Source organism: Balaenoptera ricei, chromosome 7 (genome assembly GCF_028023285.1).
Source record: "Balaenoptera ricei isolate mBalRic1 chromosome 7, mBalRic1.hap2, whole genome shotgun sequence".
NCBI lineage: Eukaryota > Metazoa > Chordata > Mammalia > Artiodactyla > Balaenopteridae > Balaenoptera > Balaenoptera ricei.
In genome coordinates, this window is record NC_082645.1 from 74,692,500 (window position 1) to 74,707,819 (window position 15,320).

At 34.0% G+C, this 15,320-nt stretch overlaps 1 protein-coding gene across 6 annotated transcripts in view; it reads right to left on the reverse strand.

Annotated features, from left to right (window-relative positions):
- CALCRL (calcitonin receptor like receptor) overlaps positions 1-1,241 on the reverse strand; it is a 103,671-nt gene extending 102,430 nt beyond the window's left edge. For all 6 annotated transcript variants that reach the window (XM_059928290.1, XM_059928294.1, XM_059928293.1 and 3 more), the window contains exon 1: positions 1,006-1,241. The gene's annotated coding sequence lies outside the window, so the exon portion shown is untranslated. The remainder of the gene's footprint in view (positions 1-1,005) is intronic.
- Positions 1,242-15,320: the final 14,079 nt, after the last annotated feature.

Below are 15,320 nucleotides of genomic sequence, written 5' to 3' on the forward strand. Positions count from 1 at the left end.
ATTAAGTAGATACTAGTTTCTTAAATTGTCCAGGACGGTCTGTACTGTTGAAAGAAGCATTAACAGATGTTTCATCTCAACATTTCAGTAAGTTTTATCCTGGAAATTATTTTTTTAATACACACTTTAATTTCCCTGCTTAATTATCTGATATATCCATTTGGGAAATATTTTGTTACTTTTCTTTACCCACGGTTATCTCAGTATCACACCCTCCCCGAAAAAGCTTGCAGAGGGATACCAGACAAATGGAAGTAACACATTCTATTAGCTTAAGAGCTTTGAAATTAGAGTTAATATAGAAATATCAACATTTTCTCAACCCTAGTTGTTTCTTTTCCTTTGTTGCCCACCCCATGATCCAATACAGCGGAAACAGTTCAGAGTTAGTAAAAGAGAGACTTAGACACATCTGGCAACAGCGAACAATGAAAATTCCATTAGTTCAATAGTTAGAGATGTATGTGTAAATAAGGGTGAGTGGCAAATAGAAGACAAATATAATAAATCCAAAGTGATTCCTTTTCTTTTAATTCTCCATCGTGTTCAACTACAGAGTGAGACTCTGAGACCCCCATCAGTAGTTATACTTTCACCCCCTTTTTAGAACACTGATTATATGGAAAGTTTAAAGACTCTTCCTGGGGGAAAAATGTTTTCCAGCTGTCAAAATTTAAGCTTAGCTAATAGTAGAGCTAATTTTAAAAAGCATTGTTCCCTGATTAAGATATTTGTTCAAAAGTATGCCTTTTAATCCATTTAGATGTTTTATTACTTCCTAAATTTATTTTTCTAGAATATCACTGTACATAATATTATCTAGTAGTAATAGGTATTGTGTACATCTTGGGGAGATATACTCTCATTTTTCTAACATGTGAAATAAATGAGAATTGTTTCAACATAATTTCAATGTCACTAACTAAATTCTATAGTAGAAACATTGTCAAACTACATGAGAATACGACTCCGAATAAATATATTTATTTTGAATAATGCACTTACCCAGCACAGCTCCTAAGGAAATTCTTGGTGAAATATTCTTAGGATGGAATTTGATTTTCTGAGATTCCGCAGAAGAAATGTACCCCCAGACAAGGTGGGGAAGGGTGAAAGCTTTGCAGTGTAACCCTGCAGGCAGGGTGAGGTCCAGTTAGCAGAGCTTGATGATCTAAAGCAGGAGGTGACACTCTCTGCTGGAGAGAGAGGGTTGTTCTGAGTAGATTGGAAGGGTTGTCACATTGTATGTGCTCAGCAGCAGAAGGGAAACATCAGAGCTTCCTGTTACATCACTCTGACCCCGCCTGCAGTTAGTGTTAGGTTACTTTCTTTCTCAAATGGCATACCCCAGGAAAGCAGCACTCCTTTTTTATTCTGAGACAAGAGCAAGAAGCAGCCTGAACAGACAGAGATCATATGCTGTATGAATACATTGTTAGCAGCAAAAGCTGTCTGGATTTCACCTTGACTGAGTTCTGTTAGAACTTGTCAAACAGAGATGCCTATGATTTGAAGGAAATCTGAACATAGTATTCTGCTCAAAGAATTAAAGGAATTAGGAAGTGTGTGTGTGTGTGTGTGTGTGTGTGTGTGTGTGTGTGTGTTGAATTATACTTTACAAAGCATCAAGGGAATTTTTTAATCTAACATGTCTTTCTTCATGAAGGAGCACAGAAAAGTAATAACTATTTTCCCCTCATAATTAGTTCTGTGATCTAACTCCTGTTAATTAGGATCTCTGATAATCAGAGCTATTATTCCCTGATCAGTTTTCCACAATTAAATGATGAAACTCTATCCTGTAGGTTTTTGAACATTTTTTTAAATTTTGTTCATGACATAGATATGTGTGTATGTGTCATAACCAAAACCATTGTGTGTGTATACATATACATACATAATTATTTTTCATTATATGTAAATATATATCTTAGAGAAAATAACCTTTTGAGAATGTGTTTATAAATTTAAAATAATTGCACATATTTAAAAATATTTGACTTAATTATCACCTATGAAATAAAAGAGTAATTAATACCACTACACTTATACCTCAAAATAGCCTTAACAAAAATGCTGATAATTTGTAGACTTAAATTATGAAACAAGGTAAAATATGTAACATACTTTAATGTTTTAGAAAAAGTTTTGCCTCAAAACATAAGTTTATTCTAAATGTGTTTAATAAATCATTGGAAGTTATCAGGGGAGAAAGTTTTAAATTTGAAATGAACTTTTTTTTTAACAATATGGTGTATGTGTGAGATACAACAACAATAATAATTCCTGAAGCCTAAACAGCACTAAAAGTCACTTATCGGGGCATCAATTTTCTATCTGTAAACTAGAAGAGATGTATCAAAGAATATCTAAAATCCATATATTTTTAACACTTTCAATCAACAAATTAGGTAACATTTAGAAATACACATAGGATATGATGATGATTACTCAATTCTTAGTAAATCTGAGATCAGAGGCAGTGAGATATTGGTATGTTACTGCAATTCCAGAACAAAATGAGATTCTCATATTCCTTGTAGAATAACAAAGGAGGACCAGGCAACATAAATTAAAGAGAATTCACGTATTTTGAACAGTAAGTTCCTGCTGACACTTTCATTACTTGGAAGAAACTTATTACACAATTGTTGATCTTAAGATCAATAGGATCAAGGTTGATAAAAATAAATACATATAAAAATTGGATACATACTAATTTCTATCAAATTATAGTTATAAAGCTTGTAAGAAACTAACTTATACCTATTTGGTTATTGAGAAATAGAAAATAACCATAGGTTGCAAGTTTATAGAATATTGTCATTTCCAGTTAGGGCTAGGTTTTGCTTTGCTTTGGGAGGCTGCTGAGATATACTTCATTTTGAGTTATTTCTTTCAGCCCATGAGAAGAAAAGTCAATGTTGCAGATTATGACCGACTCCACAAACAGTGGTTCTTTAATCAGAATACTGACGTGGATATTGCCAGGTGAAAGCTTTACTGAATTCTGCTGTGGAGTGAATACACTAAGGGAACCACTAAAAAGAAATACAAAGCACTTGGATTGGAGCAAGAGACATGAGATTCCAGTCCTGGTTCTGATACTTTCTAGTGTGACCTTTGACAAAACATTGTACGTCTTGCTGTTCCCATCTTAAAATTCAGAGCAGAATCAAATACTAGACTTTAATATGTGCCTGAATGATTACCGTCCATGTCTTCTGATCTCTCAGGCTTGGTATGTCATCTGACTCCTAGTAAGAGCTCAAAATATAGCTTTTGAATTTAAGCTATAAAAAACTAAAACTTTTGCCAATAAGTTTGCAAAAGTACTAATATTTTTTCTTCAAGAGTCATTGATTTCATTTGCCCAACACTAGTAAAGTCTAGGGAATTAAAAAATCTGTGCTTTGGACTTATGTCCTAAGAATCTGAAACCAATCCTGTTTCTCCTCTACTATACGTCCTCTTTCTCCTTTACTAATACTACACTAAATGGGAAGGCTAATAGAGGTTATAGTATTTATATTTAATTTATTGTTCAGGCACACGGTTGTACTCCATGGAGTCCCTTGGATAATTTTTATTAGTTATCATTTAAAAGCCTTATTTAGAAATAACAGGCAAACTGCATCCCACTAATCAGATTCTAAGTTGCCATTTTATAAACTCCAGATGAAATAAATGGCATGAGGGTTTTCAGGGAGCCACTCTGGGTATGAAGGGACAGGTGAAAAGATGGATCTCAACACTGAAACATGACAACAGATATTTGGAAGAAATGCAGTAGAACAAAGTGAAAGTATTTCAATAATCATTGAGGTGATTCTTAACCAGTGAGGCACTAATCAATATATTAATTTAGCCTTATGTATTTTATTTATAAAATATTTTTTTCCAGAACAGATGATTAAAGACACTTGCAATCATCTAATAAGTGATCAAACCTATATTTTGAGCTAGATACTGTACTAGCTGTGTTGGGGAATTAAGAAAAAAATAGGATGAATTCTGTTATCTAGTTGTTTACAGCATAGATTGACTAGCACATGAGGAATCAAGTGCCAAATTCTCTGCAATTAACAACCAATGTTGCAAACGCAGAGTCTAGATGTAACCAGGCAGAACACTGTCAGTAAGGTTTTCTATAGAACTCAGGAATGATGTACAATGCAGAATGAAATATATAATAATAATTAGTCATGCTTGCCCATTTCAGAATCCTACATGCAGATTTGTGCCTACATTTGTGGTCCCGTGTAAGGCACCTGAGAGCCGTAGTCCTCCAGTAATGAGTACCAATTACCATGTGAAATGCACTTTGACTAACACTCAGGAGGAGGCTATCTCAAAATATCTGGATTACTGTTTATATTATTTGACTAACTTAGTCAAATTAGACCAAAAATGTGGTTTGGGTTGAACTGACCACTTACTTTGAATTCGTGTGGCTACTGCCTTGGAGCATAGTTCTGTCACAAAAAAAAAAAAAAAAGAAAAAAGAAACAAAACACTTTTAAATGAAACATATTATGAACAGACTGTCCCTGGTGAGAGTGCAAGACAGAACTTTAAAAACTGTTTCTATGAAGTTTTTCAGGTATTACGTTGTGAATTAATAATTCCTCTGCGTTCTCAATTGTCTGAAAGTCATTACTTACACGCAGAAAATTTATGCATCAACTACATTATGTATACCATGCATTGTTTAAAATGAACCAATAATTTGTGGAGAAACACACAATTTTTATAATCTTTAAATCAAAAAAATCCTAGTAAGGAAGTCGACCTGACCTTCTTTTATTTTTCTTAAATTGCTTAGCTTTTTCAAGTTATTTTATTACTAAATGAATTGCATTTAGTAGAAGGACCCAGCTCTGATGGCTGAGCCATTGAAAGTGAATATGCTATTTTCCATTATTAAAACCAAAGGGCTGATTTCACTCTAATTATACACATAATTTATCATTTCAAGATCTTAATGTTGTTTTTAAAATATTCACTATAAATACAAATTTGAAAAGAACAGAAAACTTTAAATTTGAAGTGAGTACCATGACATCAGGTCCATATATGGATAAATAAAACTATTTTACTAGCTTATATAGAGTATTTCTTTTAGTATTTTATAATGTGTTTCCCCAAGAAAGTCAAACAACATATCAGTAACAATTGGCTACAAACCTACCTATTCTTTTCATTGATTCTTATGAAGTTCTGATGGATTTGGATCTTCTAAGGAACTCAATATTTTCTTATAGATATTAATGAGTGTTTGAGCCTCTCCTCCTTCAAAAGGGCTAACTGTTGCTAGAATTAAGAGCTAAGACCGGCAAATGAGATATGTCATGGACTAATTAAAAATTAATTTTAAAATATAATAAAATTATAAATGCTCGCAAAATGAACTTCCTGAGGATGAAGTCCCCTAATCAGGGTGATCATGTGCCCCAGTTTGCTAGGACAGTTCCAGTTTATATTTTTATGTTCAAAAGTGTCCTGGTTTGGATGAAAAATTATATATGGTCACCCTAGCTATACTTATCCATATTGCACTGACAAGTGGTACCTAAATACTGAGAGTGAGTAATTCATCTGGGAAACTCGAATCGCTTTTCCCAGAAGAGTTTAAAATAGTTCTTATTTCTAGGATAGTATTAGTTGGCATTGAAAAAGATGCCCTTTTCATCTCTGGATATGTATTGTGAACTTATTCTGAAATGCTTCTTATTTGCTGAATATCCATCTTCATTGTGAAAATAAGTGGTTTATTTAATTTTGTGTTTATGCATGTTGACCTAAGCAACGTTTGATTAAGTGACCACATCTTACATTTTGCTTAAAAATTTAATTATTAAGTTCTAAGAATGCCAAATAGTATGAATGTTTTCCCAGTACAGACTATTTTATTCAGCTATTGTCATATTTTTATAACTTGTAAAATTATTAGCAATTTATATTTTCTTTTCAATAATTTATTTGTGTTTAACATCACTCTATCATACACAGTGAAAGCTTTTAAATATAAAGTAGTGTGGAACTATATATAATGCATATATTAAAGAATAATGCAATGTATTTGCCTAAGAATTCTTAACACCTTTGAGAAAGTATCATTTTTTTTTTTAATACTTAGCTTTGAGGAGCTGGGTATCTACAGTCTCATCCTGCCATCTAGTGTTAAACATTCTCAAATTGCCAAAGTTGCTCTCTTAAGTGAAATAATAATGGAATTCTGTCCTTTTTTCTTTAAATAAAAATCCCAATAACTAGGGAAAATTTCTAAGAAAACAATCTGAGGCACATGATGACTAGAGTCATAGTGGGCAGGTACTTATTGTAGACTATACAATTAAAATATCCTTTTATATACAGCAAAAAAGAATATGTACTTCATACAGTATTTAGATGCAAAGGCAAACAATCATTAAATAAATGTTAAAACATAAGTGAAACATTACAAATTAAAATGACATACCACCTTTTTTCTTCCAATGAATGTACATATCACATATATGTAACATACATACATTTAAATATTTGAAATGATCTAAAACTAGACAACTCTGAAGCCTATGGCTACATTAAAGTGGATTAACTCCTACACATCTGATCAGGAATACAAATCAGATTTTCAAAAGCTCACAACAGAGCGAAAAGTGTCTTTCACATCTGATAAACAAGGACCTCACTGTATTCAAGCATGAAAAATATTTGTTTTACCACTATGTGTTAGGAAAAAAATCAGTGATTAATTGGTTATAATCCTGCCAGTCTGGCTTAATACAGCTGACATTTGAGAGACAGTATTTGGAGGCATATTAATTACCCCTGAAATCTACCTTTCTAAACAGTTGTATCATCAGAAAGCAAGGTTTACTGAACTAGAGCCATCCATTGGATGTTAACTGATCATCATATTAATTGATCATCTGCCATGTACCAAGCATTTGGAGAGATACTGGGAGTACAAAGTTGGATAATAGGGACATGGTCCCTGCTCTCAAGGAATTTAGTTTCTATCCTCAGGTAGACATTTAGGGAAATACACTTATTTTTACTCATATTGCTCAAATATTCCGATTGCTTAAAAGCAATATGTTCAATGACTGAAACACATCAGGACTGAGTGGATAGGAAGGTAGGATGGAGGGAGGACATGCTTCTTGCAGAAGAGCATTTTCTCTGAAGGTAATAATTACTCTGGAACCTAAAAGTCAAGAAATATGAGGTATTCCATGGATGAGAAAGGAGTCTGTTCTCCGTAGGGCCCAGAAGCAGAGCTTGAGAGAAGGATTTAGGTTCCCATAATTTACTGAAGGAGTGCTCTTTAGACTTTAGGAAAAAGCATTAAGGGAGGGAGTGAAGCAGGGCTGGAAGAAGAATGAGGTGAGCAAGCATGTGGTCTCAGGTAAAATCTGGATTTGGCCTAATGCATAAGGCTAGGGCTCTGGAGTATAAATTGCCTGTCAGATTTGTCCTCCCTTGCTGCACAGGAGACTGTCTTTCATAGCTTCTTCTTAGCCAGTCCTTGTGTGAAGCGCTCTGGGAGAGGGAAACCTAACTTCTAGGGAAAGTAACTACTCTCAGCTGAGGACAATTTGCAGAAGGATGCAGCTGGGAGCTATTAGCAGCCAGTTCTCCCAGCAACAGGGAGATGAGTGCACCAGCTCAATACGGGTGGTAAACCCAAACAAAGTTGAGTAGGAATACTAGTGCAAGTAAGCAAAACCTGTTCAAGTGCTGCACCTCGATTGTTCCTAGAGTCTGGAGATCAGTGAGCAAGAAGAGAGTTCCATGTGAGTATATCAGGACATAGTAAGTAGGGCCATGTAGGTTGTGATAAGGAATTTGTATTTTTATCTATTTGCAATGGTCATGCACTCCAAATCAAGTTTTATGCTTTATTCTGTGAGGCTGGGTGAGACTGGGGTGGTGGGGGTGGCGTGAGTAAGCAAGTACAAAACCTTTCCCTGGGAAATGTTTCTATGTCTTTCTGCAAAGTTATTTGGAAGTTAATGTCTGCAGTGTTAACCATGGTCCCTTATACATGGTATCCTTAAAATGCATTTCTCATGGTATTTGTGACTCTTCAGAAAAAAAATACTATGGTTGGAGGACCCTCTTTTTTTGGATTAATTGTAAGGACGCATAAAAAATAGATTCAACTTTGAGTTGTATTAATTAGTGTATCTTTAAGTACTTAATATCTAGCAGTGCTTCTGTGGTCTCTGTTTTAAGGGAAGTTGAGGAAGACGAGTAGCATTGTTGATGACTGGCATTTTTCCAGAAATATGCTATATGCTTTAGACATTTTCTTTAACTCTGAATAAGATTTTATTTTCACTTTTCAGGTGAGGAAATAGAATCTTAGTAAGTTTACACAACTGGATAAATTGGTAGAACTGGAACTTGAAACTTAAGTTGTTTAGTTTTCAAACCAGTCCTCCTTCTTTGCAACATTATGAGTAAAATATTTAATCTGGCAAACTACAGATATTTTTGGGAGAAAACTGTATGGAATATAATTCAAATGATATTAGCTACTGGAGTTTCAGTTAGATGATTCTGCACTGAGAAAAAGAAAATAATGAGTACTAGCAATATAGGAAAACACAGAACAGCGTTCAGAAAGTTTGCATTAAAGCATCACCAGACGCAGATGTAGAGAATGGACTTGAGGACACGGGGAGGGGGAAGGGTAAGCTGGGACGAAGTGAGAGAGTGGCATGGGCATATATACACTATCAAATGTAAGATAGCTAGTGGGAAGCAGCCGCATAGCACAGGGAGATCAGCTCGGTGCTTTGTGACCACCTAGAGGGGTGGGATAAGGAGGGTGAGAGGAAAATGCAAGAGGAAGGAGATATGGTGATATATGTATACGTATAGCTGATTCGCTTTGTGATACAGCAGAAACTAACACACCATTGTAAAGCAATTATACTCCAATAAAGATGTTTAAAAAAAAAAGCATCACCACTAGCTTGACTATTTTTCTATTCAAATATATTTATAATCTGGTTTCTATCCAAAGCACACATTTCCAATACTATTCATATATGAATAATAGTATAAGTTTCTGAATATTTGGAAGGATGACACAAGGAATAATGGTGATCATTTTTTAAACTTAAAATTTCTTAGAAACATAAGATATATTTAAATATTTTAATATGAGTTTTACAAAGGTTCATTATAAAAATAAAAACATTCACTGCTTTTTACCCCTTTTACCCGTGTTCCATATTAAAATTTTTATTAGCACCTCTCAGGCAGTTATCTCAAAAACAAATTATTAAAAATTTCTAAAATTCTAAGTATAAAATTTTTACATTTTTCTCCATTAATCTTGTTAACAGTAAAACCACTTAATCTCATTTCTCATTTTATGAAATTGTTACTTTAGCAAACAAAATTTACCTAAAATTTCCTACTCTAACTTTTAATTGCCTAATTTATTTGAATAATTGTTACAGCTCAAACTATATTTTAAAACTTTGGGAAATAATAAATATTCAACGTATTTTAATATCAATAGCTATCATCTTATTGGATACTTACGATGCAGCAAACACTATGCTAAATACTTTCCATGTGTGCTCTCATTTACCCTCATAATCATTTCACAGGCAAAGAAGAGGGAGTCAGGCTTATTGAGTACAAATCCAAATTGATTTGAATCCAAATCCTATGCTGTTTATTATTGCATTTGATTTGGTGTTTTATATTTTTCTTCTACAATACTTAAAATATTCTTCATTTGTGTCTGACAGTTTACTGGCAGCCAGTAGATAAAGAGAAACTATGGGATTTACTGGATTTTAAAGATTTTCTTCCCACTTAAATGATGGTATGTATGTGTGTGTAGCTTGTGAAGGAGAAAAATAAATATGCAAAAGGTTGAATAAAATTTTTCCTAACGTATACTTAGCTTTATAATTCCACAAACTTTCTCATTGAACAGTGGCAGATATTTTGAGTAAAAAAAAATGGTAATTGTTTATTTCTTCATCTCTGGAGTAGAAACTTCTTGGCAAGATGGATCGTTTAGGTAGCTCACAGCTGTTCGCATTTTGAAACTCTGGAAATCTCCCTAGAGTGATTTACAAATTTTGTAGAACATTCTGTTGAAAATGGGGGATACGTTAAAAAAAAAAAATTGACTTTTGAAGGTCAAAATTCTTGCTTTCTGATTCCAAAAATTGACTAAGAAGGAAGTATTGAATAGTTTCCTCTGACTTCTAACTTGAGAGTGCCTGCAGCTTAAGAAAGAGAGGTCAGTAAATTGGAATTACACCCTTTATGAAAATACAGATTAAATATGGATTAAAACCCCAAAGACACTCAGGTTCATAACTGACTTAGCTGATATTATCTCATGATAGATGAAGAAGAGCAAATTATCAGTAGTGTTGACAGAAATGGCTTAATTTTGGTTCAGTTGAATTTGCTTAAAACTTATTAGTTAGAATAAATTGTAGATTGAAATAAAATATTTTAGTACTTGACATAATTTACGCTTCACTAAATTTTGCTAGCTCTTTTAAGAATTATTACAGAAAGAGATTAAGGGGCTTCCCTGGTGGCGCAGTGGTTGAGAATCTGCCTGCCAATGCAGGGGACACGGGTTCGAGCCCTGGTCTGGGAAGATCCCACATGCTGCGGAGCGACTAGGCCCGTGAGCCACAACTACTGAGCTTGCGCGTCTGGAGCCTGTGCTCCGCAACAAGAGAGGCCGCGATAGTGAAGAGGCCCGCGCACCACGATGAAGAGTGACCCCCACTTGCCGCAACTAGAGAAAGCCCTCGCACAGAAACGAAGACCCAACACAGCCAAAAATAATAAATAAATAAATATTTTTAAAAAAGAGATTAAATACTTTATCATAAGCAAAAGCCAAATGTTAAGGCATTCAGAATCTTCCAAAGTGAGTGGGCCCGCCTGTAAAGAAGTAACTTGGAAGCTTGTCATAAAAAACTTCTGTTGTTTATGGACTAATCAGGCACTGAAAAGGGAAATCTATTGCAGGTGTAGTCAGTTTAGATAAGGCAAGCTGCATCCACATAGGCTAGTTTTGGAGGAATATAGCAACCACTGAAAATGACTTCCTTAATCTACATGGAATGTGGTTATTACCAACAGAAGAGCCTGGCCAGTGTTGACTTTTGTTTTTTAGTCACAGAACATCTTCACATTTGTTTTGGCTTACCATGTATCGGTGTTGGAGGCTTTAAAATAGAGAACATTTTTATAAAATTCTAAAATGCCAAACTGGAAGAATTTTTATAAGCAGTCAAGTCCAAAACACTATTTCTAAATATGAGTAAATGTGGGGTAAACAAATTAGATGACAAATTCATCCACCAGGTAGTGTCGGTATTTGTATAATAAACAATATCTCTTAGTTCACACTTCAGAACTCTTCCCCACAGCCTCTGATGGAAGGTGAAAGCCTTAAACAACTTTACATTTATTTTAGTTAACATCTATTTTTCAGCTAAGCACTCCAGGCACATAACTGAAAGATCAATTAGTACTAAATGTGTATAACAAGTAAACAGCTATTCTTCATCCCTCAGACTTCCACATCCAACTTTATTCTGGCTTCCTTCCATTCTTGCCGTTGAGATGCACAATTCCTTTTTTTATTTCTGCTTCTCTGTATGTGACCTATTCCTCCACATTTTCCCCTGTTCTTTAGAAGTTTCTCTTCATCTGTAGTGTTTGAAATTTCGTGTGTGTGTGTGTGTGTGTGTGTGTGTGTGTGTGTCTGTGTAGGGAGTGTGCTGGGTAAGTTTTCCTTTGTTGAATACAATATCCCATTTCAATAAAGGAAACATGTTATTAGTTCTATAAAATTTCCCTCCCATCAATTTTATCTCTTCTATTTTTGTAGAACTTCTGTTACAACAAGGTTGGGCTCTTGAATTGAATTCCTAATTTTCTTACTCTTTTTTTCTATCCCATTTTCCTTTTCTATGGCTTTTTCCTTCTATAGCTTAGATATTTTCATCACTTTTCTCTCCAATTTCTTAATTTTAAAAATGTTTATTGTATTTTAGTGTTTTTTCTTCATAATCTAGTGTTCTTATTCTGTTCTTTCTCTGCAAATACTAATTATAAGGATTACAATAAATGGAAAGGTATTTAGTTTTTTTTATGTTCCTCAATAACATATTGAATTTTTCTGTGGGGTTTTTCTCTAAAAGTCATTTACACATCTTTTGTGGGATTTACTGTTAAGTATATTAAGGTTTTTGTTCTATTGTCACTAGTATGTATTTTCTGTTTTTCTTTTTTTTAATTTATTTTTAATTTTATTGCTATTTTCCTGTTTAGCCTACAGAAATACTATCGATTTCATATGTTAAAATTGCATAAAGTAATCTTGCTGAACTCCAGTGTTCTGTTGTTTTAGATTCTCTTGGATTTTCAATTATGACAAGCATATTATATGCAAATAACTGTAATATCATGGTAATATTTATACCTAATTTCTGTTTCTTGTCTTTTTGCTTTGACTGTAGAACTAAGACAGCCTGGATATGTTAATAGCAATGGTAATAGAGAGCATCTTGCTCCTGTTCCTGAGTTTAATGAATATGTTTCTAAAATTTTACCCCGAAGTATTATATGTTTTTTGGTAGATATCCTTTACCAGATTAAGGAAGGTCTCTTCTCCTTAATTTGCTAAAGTTTTTAATCATAAAACAAGTGTCAAATTTAATCAAATGATTTTTCTTTATCTGTTGAAAATGATAATTTGGCTTATTATTTTTGTTAATATTTTTTCATTACATTAAACAACAATTGCATTTGAACCATCTTTATATTTCTTGTAAATCATCAGTATTATTGGTTTTTCCTTTTGCCTCAAATAACAATATGGCTCAGTTACTGACCCTGTCTTTAAAAAAATGTTATATTTTCATCATGGATATTTGCTTTATTTTTGATTTAAAAAAATACTCCATTACAATATATTTATCTTGGTTACTGAGTTTGTTTATGTCCCTTCAAATTTTGTTCCTGAGGCAAGTGTCTCACTTGTCTCACTCTACTCCCAGCCCTGCCAGTCAGATCACATATTTCAGATAGTGCTGATAACAACCAGATATCTGGGAGTAAATTTGTGAATCAAACCTGGTCAGTCAGAAAGTTACATTTCTCTAAACATGGCATTTGGCTCAAGGCTGGCCATAAGACATTTGGGTCAAAGAGAGGGAGGCCAGGATTTGTTTTTGTTTTTAAGTTAAGATTTTATTATTATTATTACTGCTACTACTACTATTATTATTATTATAGCAGTTTTAGATTCACAGCAAAATTGAAGGAAAGGTACAGAGTTTTCCCATATCTCCTCTACCATAACACATGCATAGCCTCTCCCATTATCATTATCCCTGACCAGAATGTTACATTAGTTACAGTTGATGAACCTTCATTGACACATGATCACCCAAGGTCCATAGTTTACATTATGGTTCACTCTTGCTGTTGCACATTCTATGGGTTTGGACAATATATAATGACATGTATCCATCATTATGGTATCATACAGAGTATTTTCACTGCCTCCCAAATAGACTGTGCTCTGTCTATTCATCTCTTCCTCCGCTATGCCCCCAACCCCTGGTAACCACTGATATTTTTACTGTCTCCATACTTTTGCCTGTTCTAGGCAAATGCCATATATTTGGAATCATACAATATGTAGCTTTTTCAGATTGGCTTTTTTCACTTAGTAATATGCATTAAGGTTCCTCCATGTCTTTCCATGGCTTAGTAGTTCATTTCTTTTTCGTGCTGAATAATATCACATTGTCTAGATGTAACACAGTTTATCCATTCATCTACTGAAGCACATCTTAGTTGCTGCCAAGTTTTGGTAATCATGAATAAAATTGCTATAAATATCTGTGTGCAAGTTCTTATGTGAACATACATTTTCAACTCCTTTGGGAACACCAAGGAGCATGATTCCTGGATGGTATAGTAAGAGTATGTTTAGCTTTGTAAGAAATTGCCATACTGTCTTTCAAAGTAGCTATACTGTTTTGCATTCCTACCAGCAATGAATGAGTTGCTCTTGCTTTACCACATCTTTTCCAGCTGTTGGTGGTGTCAGTGTACCTTATTCAACCATCCTAATACGTGTGTAGCTCACTGTTGTTTTAATTTGCATTTCCATGGTGACATATGACGTGGAGCATCTTTTCATAAACTTGTTTGCCATCTGTATATCTTCTTTGAGGTGTCCGTTAAGGTCTTTGACCCATTTTTAATAGGGTTATTTGTTTTCTTATTGTTGAGATTTAAGAGTTCTTTGTTTATTTTGGATAACAGTCCTTTATCCATTGTATGTTTTGCAAATATTTTCTCCCAGTCTGTAGCTTGCCTTCTAAGCTCTTGATATTTTCTTTTGCAGAGCGGAAGCTTTTAATTTTAATGAAATCTAGCTTATCAATTATTTCTTTTATGGATCATGCTGAGGTCAGGACTTTATTTCAATTCTTTGAGGTAAGAGAGTACAAGCTTTTCTAGAAAACTTTACTCTGAGAGGATGTGGGACTTAAATTCTGGAAGTCATCTTGAAATCCTGTGAGATTAGAAAATAAAGGCAAAAAATGTTGGGCAGCAGAATCAGAGGTGAAGATAGACTGAATTTTGATGACAATATGAGGCCCTGAATCCAACCATAATGCAGTCAGATACCTTTGGCCTTTTCAATTTTGTGATAAAAAATATCCCTGTTTTGTTTCAGACTGTGTGGGCCAGAATTTTTCTCATTTGTAAGCAAATTGATGAGGAGATCATATCCGTTGTCCTAAAGCTCTATTTTATTTATTGTTACGTTATATGATTAAATGCCTGTGCACCTCTCTCTCTTTGGTAAGATGAATTATCATGTATTATTACTCCCTTTAAAAGTGGTCTGAATAATTCTAGCCAAGACCTCAGCTATGTGGTTAGAATAGTTCAGAGGTTGGGCCTGAGAGGCTGACAAGATCAAGGTTTTCTGTTCTGCAAAGCAGAATGCAGGGAAGGCAACTAAGATGTGTCCATGTTCAAGTCCTTGAGAAGGAACTAAAAGTCAAAAATTGGAGAAAGTAAATACAAATGCTAATTTCATAAAAACCAGACAAGAGCAGGAAGAGCTGGTGAAAAAAATCAGAAAGTCCCCTAAATAGTTGGTTACTTTAATGTCATTTTCTTCCTTCTTCTGGTATAAAAATTGGACAGGCCACCTTCAATAGTCAGGATTGGAAGTCATTTATATAATATATTGTCATATGATATATATTTAAATATAT